This window comes from Heterodontus francisci, chromosome 13, assembly GCF_036365525.1.
Source record: "Heterodontus francisci isolate sHetFra1 chromosome 13, sHetFra1.hap1, whole genome shotgun sequence".
NCBI lineage: Eukaryota > Metazoa > Chordata > Chondrichthyes > Heterodontiformes > Heterodontidae > Heterodontus > Heterodontus francisci.
The window spans coordinates 59,690,723-59,712,831 of NC_090383.1; positions in this window are offsets into that span (position 1 = coordinate 59,690,723).

The following is a 22,109-nucleotide window of genomic DNA, read 5'->3' on the forward strand; positions in this document are numbered from 1 at the left end:
ATGTTCTATATAATTCTATGCTGTTTGTGTTCAATTCAAGTAATTATTCCTCTGACATTGTTTGTAAATGAAAACAATTCAATTAATTTTATTTAAGCCAACTATATTCAAATAACTCCAAACTGTATGCCACATTAAAAATGCAGTGCTGTAAACAATAGGGTTATAATCCATAGGGATAGACTATAAATAAACAGACTTTGGCAGGATTGGTTGAGATTCTTTGTCCAATAAATTTGAAAGGAAGGCAGCACAAGGAATGTTACATTATCAGTGGTGAGATAAGATTCGTGCACAATCATTTTAATCCTTTCAGAACTTGATACCAGAGGCTCTACTCCCCTCACAAACGTCAAAATGTTCCTTAATATTTAAAAGATCAATGTTATTATAAATCCCACTATCTAATGGAATATTATGAAACAACTGGTGGAGGCCTATTGATAATTCCCTAGTGGGCTGAAGTACAATATCTCCATTATGTCACATTCACACTGATATCTTCAGTGACGTTATTAAGCTGAATATTAGGGGGAGTATTTCAATGACAGCATTCTTGGGAAAAACTGAACAAAACATGCCCTTATTACATAAATAGAAGCAAAAGGTTCAACTATTTTTCTCCAACTAGCACAGATTAACCAAACCTTTAGTTCATATCAATTTTTATAGTATGTGTTTTTTTGTCAATCCTATAAAGACTGCATTAGCATTTCTGCACCATGACAATGCTGTAACTTGTTTTAGGTTTCGGTATTTATCTGATCCACTATACTTTCCTAAATCAAGTTTACAAAAAGTCAGTGCAATAAATGTACAGAAATTCATTTTTGAAGCTACCATATGGCAAAAATGCATTTTGAACACTACTAAGTAATTTAGTACTCAGAAGGTTAATTTATTTGAGGGCATGTTATATTACCTTCCATTTACAAATATGAATTATATTTTCCTTTACATTTATATTTTATAGTAGATTGTTGCTCATTTTTGTATATTAAAATTCATGTATTTCAAAACAGTATGAATTGCTTTTCTCCTCTAAATGTTTTTTCCCCCATACTAACAATTGTATAGGGAATGTGAAGACTTTCCTGGCTTATACAGATAGTGAGCAAGAAGCAAAGTGACTGAGTAGAATTCATATATAAATATGCAGACACCTAACTCAACACACAAACATATCTACACAAATTACAAATTCCCACATTTATCTATATTATATATGTTTGTGTTTGTCTGTTTGTATAGAACTGTTTAAATGTTTATTTATTTGTCTGCTTATTTATATAACGTATTATACAAAATATACCACATGTTATGCATAGAAATACATTGTGGATCCAAATGCTTTACACACATATATGGTCAATGTAGGACAGAAAATATTTATAGCTATATGTGTATGATAAATAATTGTGGCTGTTGACATCAATTAATTCTACTATATTAAATAAAGAAAAGGGACTTTTTTCAAAATGGAATATTACAGAAATTGCTAGTTACGTTTGCAACACTAAAAATGTACCTGTTGAAGGAATGATGTTATATAATTTTAAAATTCCAATTTTTATGCATGAGCATTGTGAACAGGACTGTTCATTCTAAATGCTTCCAAACTTTAACTGGCTGAAGATAAAACTCAAGTAAAATAATTGGGCCTGAACTGTCTCACTGGAGGTTTGTTTATAGCTTGTTTACTACCTATTACGGATTTTTAGATTAACTACAAAATGTTACTCCATACCTATGAGGTGCTGGTCTGTCATTCAAACAAACCAAATAAAAATAACAAAAATGTATTTTTGTGTTATATATGTCAAGATTGTGTAGAAATTTAAAGATTAGTAGTGGGGCATAATCTATTATGCATCTTTGAAGAAGCTGACAGTTATGTCACAGAATAGCATTACAGCCTTTGGAATAATTGGAATAAAAATAACAGGAGCAAAGAAGACGCCAAAATGTCCTGCTGAACACTGTATAAAAATCAGGAAAAAATAATAATTCCAGGTGCACTGATTTGTAGCAATCACATAAATGGCAGGGCTATGTTCTGTCAACATTTTCATATTCAGAGGGGGTGGGGGAGGCTCATATTTTATAACTACTTAAACCAATGAAAATGGAGGCTACCCATGTCTTGTCCAGACATCAATGTCAGTACTATCTTATGAATCTAGGTCAAAGCAGCTCCAGCACGATGAAAAAGAAAACTTAGCTTTGCAGCCATTCATCAGCACAACAACCGACAAATAAAGATAAAAATCTGCCACTTACCTGCAGTTACATGCAGAATTTTTTCATAAATATTTTAGTAAAACATCTGAAATCTTTCTCTCCTTAGTTGCACTTTTAACTTACAGGTATTGAAGAGTTAGCATTTTGTTTTTTTTTCACAAAATGGGAGAATGAGCACAGGTAACAAGAGGCAGGGGGGTGGGAAGTGTTGTGAGGTGAGGGGGTAGACAATATACTGTCCCTTTTCCATTTAGATTGGCTGTACAGGCATGAATCATGAATAGATTTGCTTGTGTTGTTCAGAGCAAAAACAAGCCTCGGCAGCCATCACAAAGTTTACAAAGAGGCCGAATCACAATGGGCCCTGCAGATTTGGCAGCATTCATCTTTTAACAAAGTCAAGCATATGCTGCTTTGAGTGTAGCATCTTTGCATGCTCAATGACGTGTTTAATGTCACCTTTCCCATTGTAAATCATCCCAGAGTAAAACCGCAAGGGACAAGTGCACTGAGAATAAAGCAAGCAGAGGGCTAAAATTCATCAACAACACTGTTTTTTTTCCAGGGACCTAGGTAATTATTCCTTGTTTCCTCCCAACCTCAAAAAAATAAAGATTTCTATTGTGATACAGGAACCTAATTGTTTTAATTCCACATAATAAGAGAGTAAGTATTACATTGTAAAAAAATTGCACATCATTAATGACATGCAGAAACATCTGATTAATTCACATAGACAATCTGTTTTCTGGGCTGCTTGTGGAACTGCTGGTGTGAAGAGAGCTTCTGGAGGCATGTCAGTTAACATCAAACAGCTCAGCGTTGCCAGCTGTGATTAATCGAAGACTTTACAAGATTGTTTGTTATCAGCAACGTTTTAAATGGAATGTCCATGCAGTATATAATAAACAGGGAAGATCTCTCCATCACCAGAGGTAATGTATGTTCTCACTTTCGGGAAGGAGGATAAAGAAAAGCAGAGCTGTCAGCTCCTTGCTGCAGAAGAAGAGGGTTTGGACTTAGATGATGAAGTAATGGAGTTATTCGTTTAATTTTCGGCTGTTACAGTGCAAATATTTGGAATAAACCCATCTCTTCACAATATATTATTTTGGCTTTATTGACACTATTCAGAGATGCTCGAAGAAAAATTGTAAACTCTACCCATAATATCGATAAAATAAAATCAGTAAAATATTGATTTAATGTTGACCTGTAATCATCACATACTCGGTTGTAGAAGTACTCCTTATTTTCAAAAAGGAAAATTTTTAAATCTTCCAAAATCATAAAAGTTTTGAAAAATTAGCAACTTTTAGGCATGTATTAAAGGATAAAATGTGACTATTAGTTCATGTTTACAATAGTATTTTTGATCCAAGTAAAATCAACTTAGTGTTAACAAACAATTAATTGAAATGGATCTTAATCCTCTCCAATGTTAACTAAACAAAAGCTGCATCCAGGTACAATAGGAGTGTTTGACTAAGTTCTGTTATTGGAGTAAAATGGGGCTTGTTGTTTGCTTTGTGTTTCTTATCTTTTAAAACATAAAAAAAGTCATAGCTTCAGAACGGGCAAAGCACTTGTCAGTCTGTGTAAGCGTTAATATATTGTCAGACCCAACTCAGGGGAATGTGGAAGGTTTGCTTCAATAATGACTGTACATGTGGCTACCTGGTAGTAGGAAACTAGCCTTTGCACTGTACTGGGAGGGGACTGGTCGAAAGGGGATCAGTCAGCTTTCTTTGCACTGGCTCCCTGATTTCTCCCTTCCCCAAGCCTTAGATATCACCCCTGAGGGTGGTTAACCTGCTAATGCATGAAAAAAATTACATTCTGTAAATAATGTCTGTTTTTTAATTAGTGACCATCTGTACCCAGTTCAACAGGAGTCCAGAAACAGGCAAAAATGTAAATTTTAAAATAAAAATACAGAATGCCTCAGATGTTGATATCCTAACTGACTCCCAACATCCAAGTTTCCTTCATCGCCATTTCCAGCATGATCATCATTGCACAGTAAAAGCTGAGCTTTCGCATGACCATGTTATTAGAATAAATTTAAACGATTGGTTAATACAAGATCTGGGGATTGCAAGTACAAAGCTTTGACATTGCATTCAAACTGGGGATAGCACCAGCATCATTAAATTGGAAAATTCAGCCCATAGGGACATTCAAATGTTATAGAATGATATATCATGATGTGCTAAACCCACAGCACTGACTATTTTTCCTTTATTATAATAATGATAAACTATGAATCATATTATAACTCTGGGCAAGCAGTTGAAATGAGATTCTTGGAAAAAAACTTTTATTATTTCTGAGCATGAGAAGCTACAAGATCGACTGTATTCTCCAATATTGCTTGACAATTTTAAAGATATAATTGTTTATTCATTATTATAATTGCTATCATAGCATTCTAAAGTGATGATGAAAAAATCTATCCGCATTCTGCAATATGAAGCAGAACCTCAGCCCACAAAGGATAACGCACCTTTCAATCCTATTGTAACAATAGCACCTCCAGAAGAACAGCATTGTCGATTTTTAACATCCCATCAGAAAAAAAAGTCCTGAAAATAAGTGAAAAGAATTCATCTGTATTTTTTTCTCTATGAGCAGAGTTTCAATCCTGAAGAGCCCTTACAAAATGAAAACAAAGGTGATGACTTTGATTAGATTAAGATTATTGACCTGGCTGTTTCCACGACGACTGAGATTCCTTTCTTCAGGTGTAAAAGTAATGTAAGGATGTAAAATCCATGATCCGTTTTATTAAGTAAAACAAATCATCATCTCAGTAAAACTAGCTGTAACATCAAGCATCGCCAAATAAAAACAATTTGTTAAACAGAGGCTTTTTTTAAATGATGGAATGAAGCTTCCTCCCATTAGGACACACGGTTGTTTGATATGTGCCATACAAAGAGGTGTACATGGATTTATGTGCACTCTCCCCATACACTTGATTCAATTAAAAAAAGGGAACTTTTTACAAATGTCACTTTGAAACTTCGAACTTTAAATTATGCTATTATAAAAAATTCATGGCCAGAATGATCTGATAATTCAGTGTTCTGATACCAGCAGATGTTTTGTCTAACATGTTCCCCGAAGCTGTACTTTGCTTTCATATCTTTCATTTCCAGTTGCTATCTGCAGACTGTGGGATGTCATGTACATACCCTATAGCAATACGCAGCTATTCGCATCTAACACCATGGCGGGTAATGAGCTTCACAAGATGCTTGTCGCAATAACTTTGCACTTCCCTAACCATATGGAACACAACACTTGAAGCCCACAGACACTTTTTTTTATTATTACAGTTCAGCTCCTTAAAACATAATCTGTGTGATGTCTACTGATGGTATGCCAGGAGCCGCTGAAAACAAAGTTAACACTTGTACACATCATCTGTTACAAACATCTAATTTGGGAAGATAAAATTCCATAGAACCAAGGCTTTTGCTGACTCGTTGCTTTATCTCTTTTTTTTCTGCCCTGTCTTTTTTATGAACTATGCATATGTATTAAAAGGGATTTGTTTTCCCTTGGTACCAATTTGCATAAAGTGCAAGCCATCATTGGTTAGAGAGAAGCAAATTACTTCTCCAGCAAGATCTCACAATTTTTTTTGTACAAACCGCAGACTGAGGCTGTTAACAGCACTTAGCTCGATATGCAAAGTATCACTTTTCTCAAACCAGCTTGATCAATGAGAAAAAAAAAGAAATTATTGAATTAAGTGCTAGGCCAATCATTTAGCAATTCCCTCAGCTGCCTTTGCAAGAACCCTTCTCTTAAGTCTCTGGTCTAAGAATTTAGAGTAATCATGTAAAAATGATACCCCGGTGCTCTATGATCTGCTGAATCTCTCTAATGCCTGATCCCAGAAGAGAGCTTATTAATGGAAAGATGCAGTGCTTCTTTCTGCTCCTGTTTCACCAGAATATCTCCCATGGATTCACCAATAAACCCACTGCTGATAAAGTAATGATAATGAACTTCTCTTTTATAACAGTGCAATCCCTGTGTCGAGCTGCTGTATTATTTACCTGCTCTGTTATGCAGTATAATGGCTGGCTGAGTGCATTGACTGGCCTGCAGATGGGCTTCTTTGGGCACTAAAAGGATATAAATAAGTGAGAGTGTGTAAGTGTGTGGGTCTCAGGCTACATTAACTACATTTGTTTATTGGGTAGTTTTGCTCTTTCTTCCTATGACTCTGTGGGGAAAAAATAGTTTAATAGAGCAATCAAGCAACAATCTTAGTTTTGATTTCGAGTTCTGATGAAAGATCATCGACCTGAAACGTTAACTCTGTTTTCTCTCTCCACAGATGCTGCCAGACCTGCTGAGTATTTCCAGCACTTACTGTTTTTATTTCAGATTTCCAGGATCCACAGTATTTTGCTTTTAATCTTAGTTTTACAACTGTCTACTTGTACAGGAAAGATGTGCATAAATCTGAGCATGAAATCCAGGCCTTTTCAAACTTAGCAGGTTCAACAGAACTAAGCCAAAGCTAATTTTGGTAGGTCTGAAACTATATTCCATTTTCAATTCCTAAAGCAAAACTTGAAATGAAGCCAAGTTTTCATTTTCCACTGTACTGAAGGAGAGAAAAATGGTTCGTATGGTTCAGATTTAGTCCACTCAGTGGAAAATATTTTGCCCATCTTTAAGGTTAATGTGTGGAATATCACAGTAGGGAGTGGTGACCCTTGGACTGAACTAAACGCAAACGGGGGAAAGACAAATTGTGGTTTAAGTCTCAGTCAGTAATATTTAGTTATCCAGTTTATAGAAGCCGGGTAAGGTCTGGAATGATCTTTGCACCAAGGTAGGGTCAAAATACGGGGTAAAATGCGGGGTCCAATAAATACATTTCTACCAATTTGTGACTCATTCTGATGTGTACTATGCTTTATAATTCAATGGACTGGTTTGTTTGGAAAATGTCCTTTTCAAAGTTAAGATGACAACACTATGACAGCACATATTTCAAATTTTTGTACTTCAACAGCAGTAAAGAGTATTGCTGGGTGACAAAATTTTGGGTGGGAGTTTATGGGCTGGAGTTTCGTCTCCTCCAGGCATTGGGTTCCGTAGCAGGTGGTGGGGGGGGGAGAATGGTCTGAAGATGGCTCCAGATGAGGCCCGCCATAGACCTCGACGCTGAGAGGGCCCATCCTGATCTACCTGGCGGTGGCGAGACTCCAAGGCTGGCGATGGGACCACACTTTAAATATGCAAATAAATAAAACTAATAAATTAACATAGACTTACCAGCGATCTTGAGGACCCGTCATGATCTTCGGTGCGGTGGCCGGCACTTGCACCCCACCAGATCCCCGTCCAGGGATATGCGGCACCACACTGGTGGGAAGGGGGGAGGAGGTAAGTTTGGCATTGCGGAAAGGGGGGAGTGGGGGTCAAATAAATGTAATGGGTATAGGGGATAGTGGGAAGAGTTGAACCTTAAACTTTGTGTGGTTTGGGGGGGAAAGGTCAGATATGAAAGGTAAGTGCTTTGGGGAGGAAGGGCAAATAGCTAATGTAATTGTTATTGGGAGGGTGGGAAAGGTGCATTGTGAATTTATTTATTTAACTTTGGGGGTTTTCCGCTTTAAGAATGTAAATGTGCCGGCAGTGCATAGCTCCCCTTTAAAAATGGCGGCTGTGCCTGCGCACAGGCAGCTGACGCCATTGGCGGGGACGGACTGCTCGCCCCCTCCACGTGTTTGGGGGGAAGCGTGGGCCAGCCCAGCTATTTAAGTGAGCTGCCGCGCAGGAGATTGCGGAGGCTCATTTTTTGAGCTCACCACGGGCTCTTAAAATCCAGCCCTTTGGGTCAGTTTAGTTCTAGATGCTAAATCTGATTCACTGCAAATTCTTTTGCTGATATTGTTTTCTATTAAATTCTAGGTTTTATTTAAAAAGGAATGATTATTCAAATGACTGATTGCAACAAGTGAATTGTTTATCAGCTTGGACTCACTCAGAAACATGCACTGTCACTTAGTCTTAAATTGTATGTAAAATTGTGGTACTCTGGCAGCAAATTGCACTACTTGTGGTAAGTATAGTAATTTTCAGGAATTGTTGCTGGATCTTGACTCACACTATACCAGATCAGCTGCCCTCACGAGTATCGACTGAGTTTTTTCCATGATCCCTAAACATTGTCACAGAATCATAGGAATTTCAGTTCACATGGAAGTTGGTTATTCAGCCCATCAAGCATGTGCTGGTGATAGCTCCTCCTTGGCTATTTATTCTAAACTCATTTCTCTATTGGTTTCCCCTCTCCATTAATTTATTTTTTCACAGCTTGGCCCATGTGTGTCTTGGAGTCTCCCAAGTGCCTTTTGTTACAACACATCACTTTACATCTGCTGCTTCTAGGCTGTCTGGAAACATAGGAACATAGAAAATAGGATCTGGAGTAGGCCATTCAGCCCCTTGAGCCTGCTCTGCCATTCAACTAGATCATGGCCGATCTTCTACCTCAACCGCAATTTTCCCGCACTATCCCCATATCCCTTAACTTCTTTAATATCTGGAAATCTATCAATCTCTGTCTTGAATATACTCAATGACTGAGCCTCCAAAGCCCTCTGGGGTAGAGAATTCCATAGATTCACCATTATCAGAGTGAAGAAATTCCTCCTCATTTCAGTCCTAAATGGCTTACTCTTATTCTGAGACTGTGTACCTTGGTCCGAAAATCCCCAGCCAGGGAAAACATGCCTCCTGCATCTACCATGTCGAGCCCTGTAAGAATTTTGTATGCCTCAATGAGATCATCTCTCATTCTTCTAAGTGCTAGAGAATATCGTCCCAGTCTCCTCAATCTCTCCTCATAAGACAATCTCGCCATCCCAGGGATCAGTCTGGTGAACCTTTGTTGCATTCTCTCTATGGCATGTACATCCTTCTTTAGGTAAGGAGACCAAAACTGCACACAATACTCCAGGTGTGCTCTCACCAAGGCCCTTTACAATTGCAGCAAGACTTCTTTACTCCTGTACTCAAATCCTCTTGCAATAAAGGCCAACATATAATTTGCCTTCTTAATTGCTTGCTGCACGTGCATGTTAGCTTTCAGTGACTTATGAACAAGGACATCCGGGTCCCTTTAGACATCAACACTTCCCAATTTCTCACCATTTAAGAAAAGCTCTACATTTCTGCTTTTCCTACCAAAGTGGATAACAACAATTTTTCCACATTAAATTCCATTTGCCATGTTCTTGCCCAATCGCTTAGCCTGTCTAAATCCCTTTGAGGCCTCTTTGCATCCTCCTCACAACTCACATACCCACCTAGTTTTGTGTCATCAGCAAACTTGGAAATATTACATTTGGTCCCCACATCCAAATTATTGATATGGATTGTGGAAAGCTGGGGCCCAAGCACTGACCCTGTGGTACATCACTAGTCACAGCCTGCCAAACTGAGAATGACCCATTTATTTCGACTGTTACGAGCAGGTGAAAAAGGGATCTAGGGGTTCCCTCTCAGCCTTTTCCTGGTTTAGCCGTAACAGGGTTTAATTTTTTTAAACACCGTGTTTTTAGCTTCCCCTCAGTGAATCCTTGTTCACTGCTCTCCAATTGTAATGGCAAAGAAATCAACTAGACAGGTTTTCTTAGATTTAAACAAGAAAGGATAGGTTTATTAACCGTAAAATTTTAACTCGGTTAAAACTACTAAAAACACGTGACGCAACCACGCTAGCATGCACACGTGATAAACACACATGCAGATAGAGACGGAAAAGGAGAAAGAATCAAGGAGAAATGTTTGAAGCAATAGCTGGAGTTCATTTACTGTCTTTTGAGTTTGATGTAAAGTCTTTGATTGCAGTTTGATCTTGCTGTCTCGTTGGGGCCCAGTACACACTTTCAAACTTGTTTTGATGGTTTTCTGTCTTCTTGAAATCCAGTTGCAGTCTCTTCTTTTCAATCAAGAGAGAGAGAGAGATAGGGAGATGCTGTCTTCCTTCAAGTTCAGTTGCAGTCTGATCTCAACCTGTTCAGTGAACACAATTGAAACTAAACCTGGACAAGCAGGCCAGTCATATCACTAGCTCTATTTTTCAGGACAACCTGCCTGGTGAGGTTTTGTAGATTCTTTAAATCTTAGTAGTCATCCTCAATAGGGGGCTGGAATGCTAACTTTCACACATTCAATATCTGGTGATCAAAATCCATTTGGGTTAATTGAATCAGGGAGCAGTTCCATTGGCTTCTCCTGGCAACTGTCCCTTAGAATGCAAATGTTTCCTGTTAGAATGCAAGTGCAGCCATATTTTCAGTCCAGTAAGAGTTTAAAATTAATGTTCTATATGACAAAATTAATATGCCTCATTCTTGGCAGACATGGTTTTCATCACACTACTCTCTGTTTTCTGTCCGTTAAATAATTCTCAATCCATGCCAGTATATTACCCCCAATCCCATGTGCTCTAATTTTGCTTACTAACCTCCTGTGCGGGCCCTTATCGAAAGCCTTCTGAAAATCTAAATACACCACGTCACTGGTTCCTCTCAATCTATTCTGCTAGTTACATCCTCAAAAAACTCTAACAGGTTTAGTCAAACATGATTTTTCTTTCATAAATCGATGTTGACTCTGTCCAATCCTATCGTTATTTTCTAAGTGTCCAGTTATCACATTCTTTACAACAGATTAAACAGACGAATTAGGAGCAGGAGTAGGCTACTCGGCCCCTCGAGCCTGCTCCGCCATTCAATAAGTTCATGGCTGAACTGATTACTCCATATTTCCACTTACCCCTGAAAACCTTTCACCCCCTTGCTTATCAAGAATCTGTCTCCCTCTGCCTTAAAAATATTCAAAGACTGTGCTTCCACCGCTTTTTGAGGAAGAGAATTCCAAAGACTCATGACCCTCGAGAGAAAAAATTCTCCTCATCTCTGTCTTAAAGGGTGACCCCTTATTTTTAAACAGATCTAGATTCTCCCACGAGGGGAGACATCTTTTCGACATCCACCCTGTCAAGACCCCTCAGGTTCTTATATGTTTCAATCAAGTCGCCTCTTACTCTTCTAAATTCCAGCGGATACAAGCCTAGTCTGTCCAATCTTTCCTCATAAGAGAGCCTGCCCATTCCAGGTATTAGTCTAGTAAACCTTCTCTGAACTGCCTCCAACGCATTTACATCCTTCCTTAAGTAAGGAGACCAGTACTATACACAGTACTCCAGATGTGGTCTCACCAATGCCCTGTGTAGCTGAAACATAACCTCCCTACTTTTGTATTCAATTCCCCTTGCAATAAACGATAACATTCTATTAGCTTTCCTAATTACGTGCTGTACCTGCATACTAACCTTTTGCGATTCATGCACTAGGACAACCAGATCCTTCTGCATCTCAGAGCTCTGCAATCTTTCACCATTTATATAATATGTTTCTTTTATATTCTTCCTGCCAAAATGGACAATTTCACATTTTTCCACATTATACTCCATTTGCCAGGTCTTTGCCCACTCACTTAGCCTATCTATATCTATTTGTAGCCTCCTTATTTCCTCTTCACAACTTACTTTCCTACATATCTTTGTGCCATCAGCAAATTTAGCAACTATAACTTCGGCCCCTTCATCTGAGTCATATATATGAACTGTAAAAAGTTGAGGCCTAGCACAGATCCCTGTGGCACACCACTCATTACATCTTGCCAACCAGAAAATGACCCATTTATGCCTAATTTCTGTTTCTTGTTAACTAGCCAATCTTCTATCCATGCCAATATGTTACCCCCTACACCATGAGCTTTTATTTTCTGCAATAACCTTTGATGTGGCACCTTATCAAATGCCTTCTGGAAATCTAAGTACAATACATCCACTGGTTCCCCTTTATCCACAGCACATGTAACTCTCTCAAAGAACTCCAATAAATTGGTTAAACATGACTTCGCTCTCACAAAACCAAGTTGACTCTGCCTGATTACCTTGAATTACTGATGTCAGGGGAGGCAGTGGCATAGTGGTAATGTCTCTGGACAAGCAATCCAGAGGCCAATCTAAGGCTCTGGGGACATGGGTTTGAATCCCACCATTGCAGATGGTGAAATTTGAATTCAATTAATAAAATCTGGAATTAAAAGCTAGTCTAATGGTGATCATGAAACCATTGTCGATTGTTGTAAAACCCATCTGGTTCACTGATGTCCTTTAGGGAACGAAATCTGCCGTCCTTACCTGGTCTGGCCTACATGTGACTCCAGACTCACAGAAATGTGGTTGACTCTTAAATGCCCTCTGAAATGGTCCAGCAAGCCACTCAGTTCAAGGGCAATTCAGGATGGACAATAAATGCTGGCCTAGCAGCGACACCCACAGCCATGAACGACTAATAAAATAAGACATTTAATACACACTCTTAATGTGTCAAGCTAAAATCCTTCTCCTGTGACACCATGGGCTGAATTTTACCAGTCCCTCGATGCTGTGGATCATGGCAGGGACGCCCGTAAAATGCTTGCAAGAGAGGTCCACCTCAATATATGATGCCGAGAAGGCTCCGCTGCATATTACCGCCGGTGGCGGGACTTTAATGTGGCCCCCCCAACCCCACCACTCGGTGGCGGCACCCCAATTACTATATGTAAAGCGCTACTTACCTCTCCTGATTATGTAACCTGCCGCCTTCCACAGTTTACGTTGAATGGGCGGTCGTCCCATTCACATATATAAAAGCCGACAGCACATCAGAAGCAGAAGTACTTGACAGTGAAGGTAAGTCTGGATATACTGGGGTCTCAACTCTGCATACTGGAAGGGAGCTGGGAAACGGGAATGGGATTACAGGGGTCTCAACTCTGCAAACTGGAAGGGAGGAGGGAGCGGCAGATGGGATTACAGGGGCCATGTCTGCAGATGTGTAGGATGCCACTGCGATTCCGCCCTCCGTAAAAGTTGTCAGCTCTATGCCATTGGTTGCCTCTGTCAGTAAAGGAGCAATGGCACTCGAGTATGTGAGAAGAGTGCCAGAAACAATAGGCATGTAAAGCTTATATGTCTGGTGGGCCAATTGATGTAGCTTATACAACCTTTATGTGGTCATGCAGTGCCACCCTGAGTGGGAGGTAAGACGGGCAATACCATGCCGTGTCAAATATCTGTTGCATGAAAGTACCTAATGTACCAGTCAACATCAATCTCTGCCCTGTCAGGAACGTTCGAAGAAGTGAAGGAGCCGAATTTAATTGCAACTTGGAGATGGGGATGGTTCACCCTACATTCATTAATCTGCTTCTTGTAAGGATCCATTTGCGCTGCAGGCAAAACCAACAGGCAGTTGCAACCCACATAGAGGCCCCCCGATCATGACAGCAGCAATGAAGGAGAGCTCACCACTACATATCAGCATGCATCTACAGGTCCCACATGACATACGTGCAGATGTCAGATCGCCAGTGTCAGAGGCAACTGTGGATGTCGAGAGAGGTAGTGACACATCTCTGTGCCCTGCTGAATGATGACCTGCAACCCAGGGGCTTCGGGGGACATCCTATTCCTGTGGCCTCAAAGTGACAGCGGCTCTCAATTTTTAAGCCTCTGCATCATTTCAGGGGCCCATCGCAGTATATTGTGGGATCACACAGTCTGCAGTGCACCGCTGTATCAGGGAGGTCACTGATGCCCTGTTCCGGAGGGCTGGTGGTAATATCTGATTCACGACGGACCCTGAAAGCCAGGCCCAGAGGGCCATCAGTTTCGGCTCCATCGCAGAATTCCCACCGGTGCAAGGGGTTATAGATTGCACCCATGTGGCCATCAAGGCTCCCGCCAGGCGACCAGCTGAATACGTAAACTGTAAGGGCTTCCACTCAATCAACGTGCAGCTCGTATGTGATCAGCTCGGAAGCGATTCATACAAATCTGTGCCCGCTTTCCAGGCAGTTGCTATGATGCTTTCATCCGGCACCAGTTCCAGCTGCCATTGCTGTTCACTGAAATGGCTCAGGTGGAGGGGTGACTTCTTAAAGGCAAGGGCTACCCCTTGCAGACATGGCATCTGACACCAGTGAGACACCCCACCACTGCTGCAGAAGAGAGATACAACGCTAGCCAAGGAGCTACGAACTACCATTGAGCAGGCGATCGGCATGCTGAAAATGCGATTCCACTGCCTGGATAGATAGGGTGGTGCCCTGCAGTACGAGCTGGAAAGGGTAGTTCGCATCGTTGCTGTCTGCTGTGCTCTGCACAACTACACATTCAGTAGGGGAGTGGCCTTGCAGGATGAAGAGAGACATAGGCAGAACTCATCCTCAGACGATGAGGACGCTGAGGACTTACAGCAGGAAAGGCACATGGGAGGACAGAGAGCATCCAGGTACCACATACACGGCAAGCAGCGAGCTAAGGATGCACGGCAGTGCCTCATTGATCAAAGGTTCTCTACGCCATAGGAACCACCATAGGCTCTGCAAGCCACACAGCACCCTCATTCACCTGTTGTGCAGCAGTCTGCATCTACAACATCTTTGTGTCCATCATTACTGGCAGGAGCAGACTGAGCCATTGTCCATGTTACTGCATCCATGGAGATGCACATGAGTGATACTAGCATGGCAATGATGTTATTCCATACATTTGCAGTTCTGAAAGGCCAATGATGTAATGGGAGGAGACACGATTGGTACATGCTGGCACACTTCATTCACACTGTAAAAGCAACACACATGTTAGTGAAGAAGGTTTTGATTTTGGCCTTTCTACATTGTTGTGTCACCCATGTAGACCCATTTGTGTCACGATGCTTTTTGGAAATGCTTGCGGATGCTCCTATGCGGTGCCACTTCTGCGCTAGCAGTCTGACTGTAGAAGGCTGCTGATATGATCGTCCTTTGGCTGTAGATGACTTTGGCAGTTGTACACTATGTGCACAAGGCCTAGAAGGCCCTGACTGGCTGGGGGAGTGATCGTTCATCCTCTTCCGTCATAGGACCCTTTGACGCCAGATGGCCCCACGGCTATGCACCTCCTCTGTCATCTCCAGCCAGGCTGCCTTGGTCAGGTGGGAGGGCCTCTTTTTTACCATCGCTGGGGAAAAGTATGTCCCACCTTCCCGCACAGCCTGGAGAAGAGTGAGCAGGCAGCCTTCGCTGAACTGTGGGGCCACCCTAGAACACCCCTCTGCCATCTTCAATTTTTGCTCTGGTCCTTTAAATGCAAAGGTGATTCCACTGTGGTGGATTCCATGTAACTGTGCTAACTTCTGGCTGTAAGATTTTTCTTGCACATGTTTGAAAAGGAGTAGTGAGGAAGTATGATTGTTGTCATGGTTTTTCATCTATGACAGCTGGACACATGTTCACATACACTTTGCTTCTGCAGCAGCTAATCATAATTATTGACATCATACTTCTAGTTGGCAATGCAGCTAGAATATGAACATATTTTCCTGGTTCTTTAAAAACTTCCTTTAATTGCAGTTACATGTATTTTCACATAACAGTTAGCAGAAAAATACAGATTCCAAATGCATATTAATATGCAGTTTTTCACAGTCAGATGATTAGAAGCCCATAGTATGTAGATATTCTTCAATTATGGTGTTATTTCTGTTGTGTATTTGCCTTTTATGATACAATGCAGTCTCACATCCTGGTATGTGCAAAATTAAGATTATTCACCCAGGTGCAGGATGCCTACAAGAAGGAATGTTACACTTGAGTGGAAGAAGAGGATCACAACTTCATAGTACACTGGGACACAGCAGGGTAAGTATGTGGCAGCAAAGCAGAAAGTGCTGGGGAAACTCAGCAGGTCTGGCAGCATCTGTGGAGAGAGAAGCAGAGTTAACTTTCAGGTCTGTGACCAAGTTCAAGTTCAAATTCAACCCCATGAGTAAAGAATTATTCCCACAGCCCACTGTTACAATTCATATTGTTATTGGAGGAAAATTTAATAAAATATCACAGTGGCAAGACCTTTATCAAAACTGCTTCCACAAAATGGCAAACCCTCCATTCTAAAGACCATAGAATGACAAAATTATATAAATTAATTTTATTAGGTATTATAAGGCTGTGCAATATAGACAACATAAAGCAGAAATTGCAATTATATGCCGCTTTTCAGTGCTTAGGATGCAATTGGTATTGTTTTACAGGCAAATACAGCAGCCAATTTTTGCACAAGGTCTCACCAACAGCAATAAGATAAATGACCAGATAATTTGTTTTAAGTGGTATTAGTTGGGGGAGAAATGTTAGCTAGGGAACCAAGAAAGCTTCCCATTCTCTTTCAAATGGCACAATGTGGGATGTCTTAAAATGTTTCCAGTACTTGTAAAATTTCTAATGAAAATGAACTTTATTTTGATCAAAGTTTTCTCAGATGCTGGTTGCATGAGTGTTGTGAGGCTAAACTTGTGTTCCCATTATTCTTCACAATGTGCTTTCTGCTTGTACCATTGACACTAATGATAGATTGATACTTTCTTGGTAATATATTTGCTATTTTTGAATTCAGAAATTTATTACACTGGTATAATAACTAAATTATTTGAGCTGTCGCTCCAGTATTGTGAGTCATTAGCCACCAATGAGAACATTGACCTTTAGGCCACAACACTCATTGGAGCAAAAACATAGGATATATCCTGCACAGAAAATTCAACAAGGCTCTTATTTCTTTGGGTATTTATTTCTGTCCTTTTTAAGATACAAAATTTCTCAACTATGTCTAAATTGCAGTGAAAATATTACTTACTCTATCAAACAGAGGATATCACATAATAGTAGGGAGACTATCAGCTTCATTTCTGAGTTTATTTTATTTGCCTCATGTTCATACGTATCTGATCTTTCTTATGAAAGCTATAAAGCTTCAAGTGAATTATCACTTTGCCAATTGGCACATGTCAACTTAGATGCAAGTTATATTCTAATATATTTTTCCTATCGTCTCCCCTCATTTCCTGAGAGACTGAATTATGTTTTGGGCATGGCATCATGGGTACTGCCAGCCCTATTTCTCATGTGCGAACAGAAATAATGCCTGGCGATTCAACGATATTCAGCATCATAACTGATCTCAATTCGATACTCACTGAATGTCCACATCTAGGCAATTTCCAAAAGGAAGCACTGAACAGCAATCAGGAAAAGGAGGTCAGGATCGATTTTTCCTCCCTAATCAGGAGGTACCAAGGTCAATTCCAACATGCCAGCTGCTGCTCGAACTGAGATCAGCTAAATCACCAAGAACCACAGATGAAACCAAGCTCTTCTTATTCTGAGGGTGGTGATTTTTCCTATGGAGCGAACTTCAGGCAGCCAGCTGGTGGAGTAGGCCCATTAGCCACCCAATAGTTCCAGTGAGGAGACCTGGTCCATTTTGAGGGCCGTGCCTCAATAGTATTCGGCTGGGGGTAGACAATCAGTGCCCTAGGACAGCCCTCCGTCTCTGAACCATCGCAACGTTGGGTGGCTTAGCTGGCTTTGGGCTGGGAAAAAATCCGTGAGGAAGGTGGGTGGGGGGCATTCTCGACGGGGTTGGGGGTACGGTCAAAGGGAGTTTTGGGGGTGGGGGAATCCGAATCAGCAGCGATTCAAACAGCTTTTGTGGAGCCTGGAGGAGAATTCACATTTCTACTGACCCCACAAAATTCCAGTAAAATTTACTGTGACTGAAATCACACATGCCCAAATGGAAATATTAATTTTGTCATATGGAACACTGCTTGCAACGTTTACTGGACATTGCAAATAACTTTTTAAAAAGTAGAACTGAGCAGTTAAAAATAGCCAAGCACGCTTGCATTTGAGAAGACAAAGGCTGGCTGAGAGACAGAAGTAAAGTAGCAGTCTAGCTGGAACAATGGGGGTGCTCCCTGATTCAATTAGCGAGATTGGTTTTGTCAATAGGGGTAAACAAAAGACATCGACACACCTTTGACTTTGTAAGAGCCATACCTCCCCACCAAGTATGTGTGAAAGACTCTGAAATTCAAACAACCCCCCAAGGACTGTTGTTTCAAACAAAGAGATGGTCACATGACACACCTGATGGTGTAATATTGTGGTTTTTGGATTGTGCCTCAGAACATAAAGGCACTGCAACTGGTCTGGAAGAGAAAAGTCTTTCTCTCTCTCTCTCTCTCTGTCTCTCTCTTCAGCAGAGTCCCAGAGTAACCACGGTGGCAGCTTTTAAGTCTCAAGACTACATAACTTTACAGATGACCACCAAGAAGACAATTGAAACCTCCCTTCGGCCTTCTGGAACCAGAGAAGCAAGCCTGAAATTGTGCATGTGACCCCCAGTGAGGACTCCAAGACTTTAACTTCAATTAAGGACATTACAACCCAGTATTTGAATTCCATTTATTACCAACTTTACTTCAATCTCCCGAATCTTTCTTCCCCTCTGTATCTATTTGTGTGTGTGTGTGCATGCGTGCCTCTTGAATGCATATGAGATGGATTCTTCGCATATTTTAGTAATTTTAACTGGTTTAGAGTGATTAGGTTCATAAACTTACATCTTTCTTGTTTAAACTCAAAATAACCTGTCTGATTGGTTTATTTGTAATTATATTCGAGGAACAGTGAGCAAGGGTTCACTGAGGTGGTGAGCTAAAATCACTGTGTTAAAAAGTTAAACCCTGTTAAGGCCAAACCAGAGAAGGGGCATGAGGGGAGCTTCAACCCACTTCCTCACCTGGTTGTAACATTACCTTTGAGCTCTTCTTTGGCTCAACCACAAGCTGAAACCTAGTGGTCTGAGCACAAAGCATACTCTGACCAGTATTGTCCTAAAATGGCAAAATGGGTCCTATGGATATCATAGGGTCCCATTTGAATTTTAATTGGGCCTATCACTTGACTCAGGTGAGAAGCATGGCCACCCGGAAATATGTCTTGGTAAAGACTCCGGCAGTCCCAACAAGGGGGAGAACTTTCTTGTAAGTCATTCCCTACCATTTTTTGAAGCTCTACTGCCCCATTTCTATCATCTGGTAACCTCGCAATGTCCTCCGATAGCTCAATAACATACAGTTTACCCACCAAGACATTAAGGGACATCTCGTATGACGAGTCAAAAGCTTTATGTTGGATTTTTAACATCTTTATCTAAAATCTATTAACTAATAGTCAGATTTCATGCTAAGTAAATCCCACAGAATGGCTCCCTATTTTGTGACTGACTAAAAGTGCCATTTCCTTTCGCTGAGACCTGTGTGATTTAAGGATCACTCACACTTAAGCAAGGTTCATCTAGAAATGACACTGTTCCAGCAAATATTTAGACATCTCTAAGTTGTGCACATTAATAATGAAGGCAGCACAGTAACAGGGAAATAATAATATGCAGAGCATGTGTAAGAAATGGTACTATGTGTATGCCTTTCTTATTATATTTTATATACTCCAGGGCTAGGCTGACACTCCAGTCCAGTGCTAAGGGAGTGCTGCACTGTTGGAGGTGCCGTCTTTTATCTGAGATGTTAAATTGAGGCCCTGTCTGTCCTTTCAGGTGGACATAAAAGATGCTTAGACACTATTTCAAAGGAGAGTAGGGGAGTTCTCCCCAATGTCCTGGCTAATATTTATCCCTCAATTAACGTCACAAAACAAATGATCTGGTCATTATCACATTGCTGTTTGTAGGAGCTTGCTGTGTGCAAATTGGCTGTCGTGTTTCCTACATTCCAAAGTGAATGCACTTCAAAATACTTCATTGGCTGTAAAGTTCATTGGGACATCCTGAGGCCATGAAAGGCACTATATAAATGCAAGTCTTTCTTTTTTTTCAATGCTTCATAAAACCTAGAACATTTTCAAAGATTCTATTCACTTTTTTGTCTTATTTTAAGGTATTCTTCTATCCTCATCAAATGACACCTGTGTCTTGCAATTTCTCCATGAATTTTACTCTTGAGGCATTCCACCTGTAAAAAATGTTTCTTCTCTCACAATAAGAAAGCATCAAGTCTCCACAGACTGCATCCTCTGCACAGCACAGTCAAAACTGGGAACTTGTTATGTGAGATTTATGGCCCCAAATTTCCATTCTACCCCTCCACATTAAAGCATGAAGTACCAAAGTATTCCTACCTAAATATGCAAAGCAATGATCATTGCATATTTCAATGTGGTATACAAAAAGACCCCTTCTCTGCATTAAAACATACTGAAGTCAAGAAGAAGGAGGTATGCAGAGAAGTTTGGGACCCAAATAGAAGGGAAAATAATGTTAACAATGACTTAGTTCTGATAAATATTCTCAGATTTAGAACACCAAATGGAATAGAATAAGTCTTTCATTCATAATTTATTCCAAGTGCTGATACTCTATCTTGGTCTGTGGTATCTATAATGTTCAAACAAAGCAGCACATTGTGTATCAGGTTTTGTCTGATATGCTGAAATGAGAACAACCTCCAAAGTATACCTCAGTTTGGCAGAACAATAGGGTTCCTTCACTCCAGCAGCACATACTGGTATGCATTTTGCAGAGGATTTTTTTTATTTAATGGTTTATGTGAGAAGAGTATAAAATTAATAGAAGAGGCTTGTTGTAAAATCTGGTGTGGGTACCTGAACACGACAAACTTTATTGAAGTTTCCAGAAATTGACTGAGATCTGAAAATCTGAGAACATATGGACCTTGAAATGACTGTGCAAAAATTATTGTACTTTGTTACAGACAGGTAGGAAATGGTATGGGTGACTTCAACTTTTCACCTCTCAACTATACGTTGATAGCTTTTTAAAAAAAAGTGTTTTAGTCCCTGAATATTTTAAGCATCAAATAAACAGACAAACAACAGGTTTTCTTGAAGGTTTAAAACGAAAGATAGCTATGTATTAAACAGTACCTGAAAATGTTCACAACCTCACCTACTCACACAAGCACATACATAAGAAAAGATAGAGATTAGAGGATAGCATGCATTTAAGTCTGATTTTTGGAAAAAGAGTTCACTTTGAAACCATCTTGAATTTTCAGGAGGTATTTTTAACAGTGCTGCAGGCCTGATGTTCCTTGTCTTGGTTCTCTGAAGTATTGCAGATTCCTTTGTTTAAGACTCAGTCAAAGTTGGTGGACAATCTTGTTAAAATTTCTCAGATGGGGAGTTTTCAAGGTCACCTTTGGAGTCTTGGCCTCGGTGGTCTAAAATTGTTACAGGCAGGGTCTTATTCTTGGCTGGAATGAAATGTCTCAGCTTCCTCGCTGGTTGACTAAGACTCCCCATCTGTCTGCAGTGCTGTTAAAAAATTCCCCCAAGGAGGCTTCATAGTGAACTCTTTTTACAACAATCAGACTTAAATGTGTGCTATCCTCCAACCTCTATCTTTTCTTGTGTGTGTGCAAGTGTGTGCATGTGTGAGTGGGTGAGGTTGCAAACATTTTCAGGTATTGTTTGATAAATAGTTATCCTTCTTTTTAAACCTACAAGAAAACCTGTTGTTTGTCTGTTTATTTGACTCAAAAAACATTCAGGGACTAGAACACTTGTTTTAAAAAAACAACTCTGTGCAGTCAGTTGAGAGGTGGAAATTGGAAGTCACCCACACCTTTTTCCACCTGTCTGTAGCAGCTTAATGCTAAACTCCTTAGTTTGCTCCTTTAATGAAAGCATTAATCTGTTCAAAATAAAATGGATTAATCCTCTTTTAACATACCCAGTAAAGAAATTCAATGCAAATGTATTAAGTGCATGTGTTAATCTGCACCCAGGGTAATTTTAACAAACTGGGGCAGATTTCCCAGTTACCACCCATTAGCTGTGGCAGACCTAGTCCTTTGTATTGTGTGAGGAATTGTTGTCCGTTTCCTTGTGAAAACATCCTATGA